The following is a 9,235-nucleotide window of genomic DNA, read 5'->3' as shown; positions in this document are numbered from 1 at the left end:
TCTAAGGACTGCTTTCAATGTGTCCCAGAGATTTTGTTGTGTTGTATTGTCCTTTTCATTTAGTTCCAGCAATACTTTTATTTCTTTCTTAATTTCTCCTTTGATCCATTCATCATTCAGGAGTGTGTTGTTTAATCTCCATATGTTCATGTAGTTACTAAGTTTCTTGCAGTGTTGATTTTAAGCTTTATTTTATTGTTATCTGATAGAGTGCATGGAATTATTTAAATCTTTTTTTTTGTATTTGTTGAGGCTTTTTTTGTGCCCAGTATGTGGTTTATTTTGGAGAAAGTTCCTTGGGGCACTGAATAGAAAGTATATTCTTTGGTGCTTGGGTGGAATATTCGGTAGATGTTAGGCCCATTTGATGTATCGTATTGTTTAGTTCAGATGTCTCTCTGTTAACTTTCTGCCCTGTTGACCTATCTACTGGAGACAGTGGGGTATTGAAGTCCCCTACTATTAATGAGTTGGGATTAATCTTGGTCTTAAAGTCCCGTAGTACTGTTTTTATGAAGTTGGGTGCACCAGAGTTTGATGAATATATATGTTTATGATTGTAATATCTTCTTGGTCAACTGTTTCTTTGATCAGAATGAAGTGGCCCTCTGTATCTCCTCTGATTAGTTTTAGTTTGAAGTCTATTTTATCAGACATTAGAATTGCAACTGTTGCATTTTTCTTAGTACCATTTGCTTGGAATACTTTATTCCATCCATTCACCTTAAGGTAGTACCTGTCCTTGAAAGTGAGATGGGTTTCTTGCAGACAGAAAAAAGATGGGTTTTGTTTCTTAAGGCATTCAACTATTCTGTGTCTTTTGATTGGGGAGTTCAGTCCATTGATATTTAAAGTTGTTAATGAAAGATGTGTATTGAATCCTGACATTTTTATTTCTATTTACATTCGTGATGCAGCTGTACTTTTTCACAGTTATACCTTCATTGAATTTCTTTCCACACCCCATTGGGTATAGTCATTCCTTTCTTCAGCTCTTTGTACTACTTCAAGAACTCTCTGAAGTGGACATGATGCGTTCAGCCTATTTATGGCATTGGAGGTTTTTCTTTCTCCTTAGACTATAATAGATATTTTGGCTGGGTATAGTAATCTGGGTTGGCATCTGTGGTCATTTAGAACCAAAATACTTTGGTACAGGTTCTTCTGGCTTTCATAGTTTGTAACTATAGTTAGCTATAGTTCTGATGGGTTTTCCTTCATATGTGACTTGTTTCTCTTTTGCAGCTTTCAGTATTGTCTCTTTGTTCTGTATGTTTCATGTTTTTACTATGATGTGCCATGGAGAGTTTCTCTCCTGGTCCTGTCTGTTTGGTGTTCTATATGCTTCCTACTATATTTGGATGAGCATGTCTTTCTTTAATTTTAGGAAAATTTCTTCTATGATTCTGTTGAAGATCTGTCCATGCCATTATCTTGGGATTCTTCCCCTTCCTGTATCCCTATGATTTGTTTGGTCTCTTTATGGTGTCACATAATTCCTGCATATTTCATTCTTGTGTTTTCTTAAATTTTTCATAATCATTGCTTGAGTGGTCTAGTTTGTCCACTTTGTCTTCCAGTCTTGATATTCTGTTTTCTATTTCATTCATCCTATTGGTGAAGCTTCCTTCTGTCATTTCTAATTGTCTTATTGAGTATTTCACTTTCTTTTTCATATCAGCCTGAGTAGTCTTCAATATTTCTAACTCTTTTCTGAATTTATCTAGAAGGATGTCCCTATCTTCTGTCCCTCTTCTGTGATCCCCAGTGAGAGATGGAGGTTCAAGTGCTATGGCTATTATACAAAGTACCCTCAGATATGGTCCGAACCTAGCAATACCCTGGAGCTCTTGGTCTCAGGTGAGGAAGGCCAAGATACTCTGCTGAATGGCATTAGGTCAAGCACGGATTCCCAGGGAACCTCTGTGTGTGACGGGTCAGGGGAGCGAAGGCTTCTGTGCACACTGACAGTGAACAAGGAGACGATGGGGCCCGAGATAAAGGAACAAAGGCAGCAGTGAAAGTGAAACCTGGGAGTCCAGGGGAGATGGGGCTTCATGTGGCCCCACTGTCCCTCTGCTGCTCAGGGATCAACTTAAGCGTTATTTCCAAGTGTGACCTTTGCTGTGCTACTGTCCAAACATATCCTCCTCCTTCTATCCTGCCTTTTTGCAGGGACCCTCCAGAAACCATCTATCTGGGCTGATCCAGGCTCTGTCATCACATCAGGAAGTCCTGTGACCACCTCATGTCAGGGGACCACAGAGACCCAAATATATGTTCTACAAGAAGGAAGCCCAGCACCCTGGGACACACAGACCCCACAGGAGCCCGGGAACAAGGCTAAGTTCTTCATCCCATCCATGAAGGAGCACCATGTAGGTAAGTGTCACTGTTATTCTTACAGCACTGATGGCTGGTCAGAGCGCAGTGACACCCTGGAGCTGGTGGTGGCAGGTGAGGGGACACTCTGGGGTCCTGGTCACAGTCTCTCTTATAGAGAAAAATGATCTATTACTAACGATGTCTTCCTCTTACAGAGCAGTCCTGGGGAATAACAAAGGCTTTGTAAGCCCATTTGACAACCTACCTTCTTCTCCCCTAGGAGTCTACAGAAAACCCAGCCTGTCAGCCCTGCCCAGCCCTGCTGTGACATCAGGAAGAAATGTCACCCTTTGCTGTGCCTCAAAGGAATATAACAATTTCATTCTGATCAAAGGGGATCATATGTTCTCCAGTCCTCAAGATTCTCCGCATATAAAATCTACTGGGCAGAACAAGGCCCTGTTCTCTGTGGGCCCTGTCACCCTCAGACATAGGTGGATATTCAAATGCTTTGTCTATGACTTGAGGAAGCCCTTCTGTAGGCAGAATCTAGTGACCCCCTGGAGCTCTTGTTCTCAGGTGAGTAAATCCCAGTTTTTTCCTTGAATGGTAACAAACTGGAAAGAGGTTTCCAGGTTAGGCCTTGGTGTATGTAGGCGAGGGGAGGTGGAATTTCTTAGCACTCTGACACAGAGAATGAGGGGGACCTGAAAAAAAAAACAAGGACATAGAGTGTGAGTGAAACTCAATAGTTCTAGGCTACAGTTTGATTTTCAAGTGGCTGCACATGTCTTTGTGCAATACACAATCACCTTAAGTGTCATCTCCAAGTGCGACCTCGGTGCCTCTGTTCAAAAAGATCCACCTTGTTACTTCCTTCCCTGCAGGAACCCTCCACAAACCCACCAAATGGGCTGAGCCAGGCTCTATCATTCCATCAGGAAGTTCTGTGATCATCTAGTGTCAGGGGAACTTTGTGACTGAACGTATATTCTACATAGAAAAGGAAGCCCAGCACCTTCCGACAGTCAGACCCCACAGGAGCCCAGTGAGAAAGCCAAGTTCTCCATCCCATCTGTGACACAGCAACATGCAGGGAAATCTCACTGTTACTGTTACAGTGCTGCTGGATGGACAGAGCACAGTGATACTCTGCAGCTGGTGGTGACAGGCAAGGGGACACTCTAGGGTACTGTAGGCTCTGTAATCATGAAAACATCTATAAAATGTGTCTTCCTAATTCTTTAAAAGAGGGAAAAAAAGATTGTAAGAGCCAGAGATTGGGGAGGACCAGAGAGAAACAGTGTCTCTTAGACAGGACAGGATCCTGACACTCTGAACTCAACAGTTTTGGTTACATGTGCACAAGACCATGCCAGTCAACATTCTAGTACAGAGAAGAGAGGGGTTCATCAGTCCCCCACACTGTCTGAAGAGCTGATGAGAGCTGATACTGTCTTAGAAGGGTCAGTTTTCTTTAAGGGTGTGGCCCCTGGTGGATCTACGTGCTCCAGTAGATAGGCCACACCCATGAGCAGCACGAAACAGACTCTGTGAGTTATTAAACCAAGAAGCAAAACAGGACACTCAGTTGAGGAAGAGTAGAGTTAGTGGTGCATCAAGGGATCCCCTGGAGGAGAATGGGTGAAGAGGATGAAAATACATTGTAGCATATTTGAAATTCTCTCTCTCTCTCTCTCTCTCTCTCTCTCTCTCTCTCTCTCACACACACACACACACACACATATATTTACAAGGTTCCCACTTCTCACAGCACATCCCAGAGGACAATGTGGGCTGTGTGAGTCCACTTAAATTGCTGCCTCCTTTTCTCCTAGGAGTCCACAGCAAACCTAGTCTGTCAGCCCTGCCCAGCCCTATGGTGACCTCAGGAGGGAACCTGACCCTCCAGTGCATCTCTTCATGGAGATAGGACAGGTACATTCTGACCAAGGAAGATCAGAAGTTCTCCAGTCCTGGAAACACAGTGTATACTCAATTAGGCAGTTCCAGGCCCTGTTTCCTGTGGATCCTGTTACACCCAGTGACAGAGGGACTCTCAGGTGTTATGGCTACTACTTGAGGTACCCACAGGTGTTGTCAGGATCCAGTGAACCCCTGCAAGTAAACATCTCAGGTGAGGTAGCCCAACCACTGACCAAATCTTTTTTCTTTTTTTTGAATCCTATTCAATGAGCTCTCCAGCTCCTAGGTGATTCCAAGCTGGTGGTAGGATGAGGCAGAGGGTGCAGTGGATTCTGAGGACAGAGGCCTACTATAGGAGAGACAATGACTCTAGATCAGCTGTAGGAAAGAGCAAACTTGGGGCACCATCCAACTCCTTAAGCCCTAGCATATCTTCCCTCTAAGACTGTCTGGGAAGCCCTCAGTGTTCCCTCAGCTTGTTCCGATCCTGAGCCTTGGAGAGGACCTGACCCTGTTGCTCTGACCTTGGCTATAACAGATGTGCTCTGTTCAGGGAGGGTGGAACTGACTCTATCCAGAACTTTGGCCAAGGATCTCAGAATGAACTCTGTCAGGCCAACTTCCTCTTGGGCCCTGTGAGTGACTCTCATGGAGGCCTAGAGATGCTATGGTGCATATAACTTTTCCTCTCAGTGGTGGGCCCCACCTGAGCCTCTGGACACCCCAATTAGAGCTGTGTAACTCAGCACTCTACTCATATTCCCAGAATTCACAGGTTCTGCTGGGAGTGCCCATGAGATAATAGTCTGTGTGGTGAGTGGTTGGAGTTTCTAGAAGGAACACACAGAGAGACAACACTGTAGGAGAGGGACAGAGACATTGACAACAGAGAGACCCAGACCTCAGAGTCAGCTGGAGATGTCTTAGCTCAGAATAACATGGATGCTCCTCTCTGAGTGCAGTTAGGCCCCATAGTATTCTCAGGAGAGACTGATCTTATTGTGTTAAGATCATGGAGGCAGATGGAAAGTTTTTTTTATGATCAAGAAAGGGATAGCCAATCTTCCACTACATCTCAGTCTAAGGTCCCAAGATGGGAAACATTGATCAGAACTCTCCATGGGTGCTAGGACCTCAGTCCTTTCTGAGTCCTACTGGCATATGGCTCTCAGGGTCATCACCCTACCTGTTGTCACATCCCAGTGAGCTTGTAGAGATTGTAGTCTTAGGTAAGGCACTGGGAGCTATCCGATTCCAAGGGATAACTTCAGCAGACCATGGTGGAGGTCAGTCAGTGGGAGATTCTCCACTCAGAAATGCAGGGGCCAACAGTGGTCCCTCAAAGTATGATCAGCCACCCCTTACATTGGAATACCCTTGGTACCATACAGGCGGACAGCAAGGGGAGTCTGGAGGAGGTTCCAGTGTGGACTTTGGACTGTGAGTAGGCATAGGGTCTCCATGGACATCTGCTATGCATACATTTCTAATGTCCACTCCCTATAATACTCTGGTGTCCACATGCTCCCCTTATCAACAGCTGGTGAATGCTAGAGTTCTCGAGCAGGGACTTTGCCCAGTATCAGGCCGTCAGTCTCAGGTCAAGACCTGGGTCCTGTATAGGCTCAGCTTTTGTCTAGGAGCCTAGAAGTCAAGCAGAGATCTCACAAAATGACATATAAATTGGGAGCCCCAGGACAAAGGCAGGGATCTCTCATGCACTTCAAATACCCTCCTCCTCTTTGTTGTTTTTCAGAGCCATGGGAGACCATCGACCCATCACAAAACATGTCAGACCCCAAGTCGGGTAAGTAAGGAGAATTCTTAGTTGTAGGGAAGAACACAGTGTCAAGTCCTGTCCAGAGGAGACTGGTGCACTAGGTAGCAGTCAAGTTGCCTTGGACTGATTTTGGTCTCCCTCAATCACTTTGTCCACAACCACAGCCTCACAGCCCAGGGATCACACAGTGGGGAATCACATCCAGATGGGCATGGCTGGCCTGGTGTTAGTGGCCCTTGGGATTCTGGTTGTTGAGCTCATCACAGCCAGAGAAGGACCCAGCATAAGGCTTCTAGGTGAACAGGAAAGGCAGTGCACCCTTCAAAGAAACAGAGGCTGAATAATATACATGATTTCCCCGATGTTTCTGTAAGAAAATTTGATATTAACAGTGGGAACTATAAAAATGTCCAGGGGATTAAGTGTGTTTATGGTGTAGAGGGAGATCTGGGTGTAGAGGGAGATCTGTGTGTAGAGGGAGAGCTGGGTGTAGAGGGAGATCTGGGTGTAGAGGGAGATCTGGGTGTAGAGGGAGAGCTGGGTGTAGAGGGAGAGCTGGATGTAGAGGGAGATCTGGGTGTAGAGGGAGAGCTGGGTGTAGAGGGACAGCTGGGTGTAGAGGGAGATCTGGGTGTAGAGGGAGAGCTGGGTGTAGAGGGACAGCTGGGTGTAGAGGGAGAGCTGGGTGTAGAGGGACAGCTGTGTGTAGAGGGACATCTTCCCTGATGCAGAGTCCTATTGGCTGCCTCCCTAGCTTCTCTCCCATGACCCGAGGGACTATCCTCTCCCACCCTCCAGGTTTGGGTCCTCACCTCTCTGATCTGCTCGCCCTCATTTTAAGGCAGCATTTTCCCTTATTTGAAATGACCACATTCCCCTTTGCAACGTAAGCCTCTATCTTTTTGACTGAGAAGAAGGAACTTCACTCAAATAACAAAATGAGGAACAAATAACAGACTCTGGAATGAAAAATAATGGAATGCCAGTGACTACTCAGAACCCTTTCTTCATCTTCAAACCCTTCATTCTTTATCACATGCTCTTTCTGTGGTTTACTTGAAACATCAGAACTTGCTATCAATGCACTGGAAGAAACTGTTGTGACACTTTAGACATTGCTCTTATAAATATTATTTCTAAAGAACATACGGATGGTGTAGTGCTTTTTTATTTCTGTGTACAATCCCTTCATAACCACCTTCATAATTCCAATTGCAATATCACAAATATGGAGCTGAGGACTGATGAATAAAATTGTTTTCTTTTTGTTTTGACACTTAAGACAGAGTTTCATTATCTAACTCTATCTAGCTTGGAACTTTCTAGGTAGACCAGGCTGGCTTTGAACTCACAGAGATCTGCTTGCTGCTGCATCCTGAGTGCTGGTTTCAAAGGTATGGCCATCTGTGATCTACTTTTAAATACAAAGTCCACTGTCCATCGTTGGATATAAAAATAAAATGGCATGCACATTAATAAACTTGGAATTACGCTGTTATGATTGCTGAGTATTTCCAGGAGTTGTTTGCATAAAATAATCCAGAATTTCTGGATATTCTACATAGACATTCATCCTATCCATAACAAAGGAGAATGGAAGTTGCAGTTGATCCTTCCCCATATGTGAACCTTTTATTTAGTTTGCTAGTGTCACTGCATTAGCTTGGACTTCACATACAAGACTGAAAATGTGGGCAGTGAGGGAAAATTGCTGCCATCTTCTGATTTACTATGAAACTGCAGAGTGTTCATCATCAGTAAATCCTCAGTTTCAATCATTTTGGCCCATAGTCCTACTCAGTCTGAGGAGGTGCTCTACTCCTAATTTACTGTGAGTATTCATGATGAACATGTGTGGGCACTGACAGATGCTCTCTCTTCACCCACATGGATGCCACTGATAAATATGTTCAGTTATTCCTTCTTGCAGTGACTTAGGATGTCATCTGATTTTGTTAGTGTTAAACAAGCTTTGCATATATAAATCCTGTCGATTCATGGTGTGCGAATCTTTTTAAGCATCTTTGGATACAGTTTGCCTGAATAACAATCTATGTTCGGATGAATGCACACTTAGGCAATGGTTTTCACTATGAAAACTTCATAGGGTGTACTCACTCAAAGTCAGGTGGCTATGATGTCACAGGTGCTGTGATCCTGTGGGACCACCATCATATGTGTGGTCTGTGACTGATGGACTATTGTTACCCAGAGATCAAAGTTTGTTTACTATTTGCACTTAAGTTTATGAGAGAAATTGGACAGTTATTTAGTTATTTGTATTTTCTTCTCTCTTTTTTTCATTCTACCAATTGAGCTAGAATTCCAAACCTGGGAGCATATTTCGTTAAGAATTTCTATATGGGTATAATACCAATGTAATGTCGCATATATGCGGTTGAGAAGTTATACACATAATTATCTCATGCATTTGTTTTATGTCTCACTATGTACATTGGTTGGACTGGAACTCTCTATAAAGTTGGCCTGAAGCTTTCAGATATACAATAAATATATAGATGGAGAAAATAGGTCATAGACATAAAAATGATTATTATTAATAGTGATACAAAGAGGAAATAGATGATCTTCTTTTGGTCAGTAGAATTCATGGGCTCAGGGACCAAAAGGCAGAATGCTTAGTGATATCTATCACATTAACCTGTGACACACACGAAGCATTTATGTCCTGTGCCTCCCCCCTGACATGATGTTGAACTAGAAAAATCTTCCTAGCTGAAAAAGTGTACCAGCCAACATGACAAGGAAATGCCCTAAACATAAATCTAAGACCTCACCTCTTTATGAGGGTTCTTCATCTCAGTACAGCCCTGGGTGGAGAAGATACTACACTACTACCATAAACAATTGATTTTGATGATCATGAGGCCTGGAGGAGAGGTGATGGCAGCTTAGATAATGTTACAGGGCTTAATGGAGGCTTCAACCTGGAGATAGCAGTGAATGGTCACCCCTCAGACAAAGTGTTTTCAGTTATAAGCCCTGGTCCCTGTGACTGTGAACTCATGCCTTATGTAAAGAAAGAACCACATAAATAACAGATTTCATCAGAAGATATAAAAGTAAGAATTAAAGCCATCACCATTTCAAAGTTCCAGAAAAGATATCCCCACCTGGAATACAGATCAAACATTATAAGGAAATGGTGGATATGACAAAAATTATACACCAAATGGATTTAAC

General features: G+C 43.6%; 1 pseudogene; it reads left to right on the top strand.

The window, feature by feature from the left end:
* Positions 1-1,985: 1,985 nt before the first annotated feature.
* On the top strand, positions 1,986-6,066 carry LOC103744713 (annotated as a pseudogene).
* Positions 6,067-9,235: the final 3,169 nt, after the last annotated feature.

The sequence above is a fragment of the Nannospalax galili genome, unplaced genomic scaffold (assembly GCF_000622305.1).
Source record: "Nannospalax galili isolate Female #2095 unplaced genomic scaffold, S.galili_v1.0 scaffold1243, whole genome shotgun sequence".
Lineage (NCBI taxonomy): Eukaryota > Metazoa > Chordata > Mammalia > Rodentia > Spalacidae > Nannospalax > Nannospalax galili.
The sequence above is the reverse complement of the archived record's forward strand: the minus strand, read 5'-3'. Positions and strand labels throughout refer to the sequence as shown.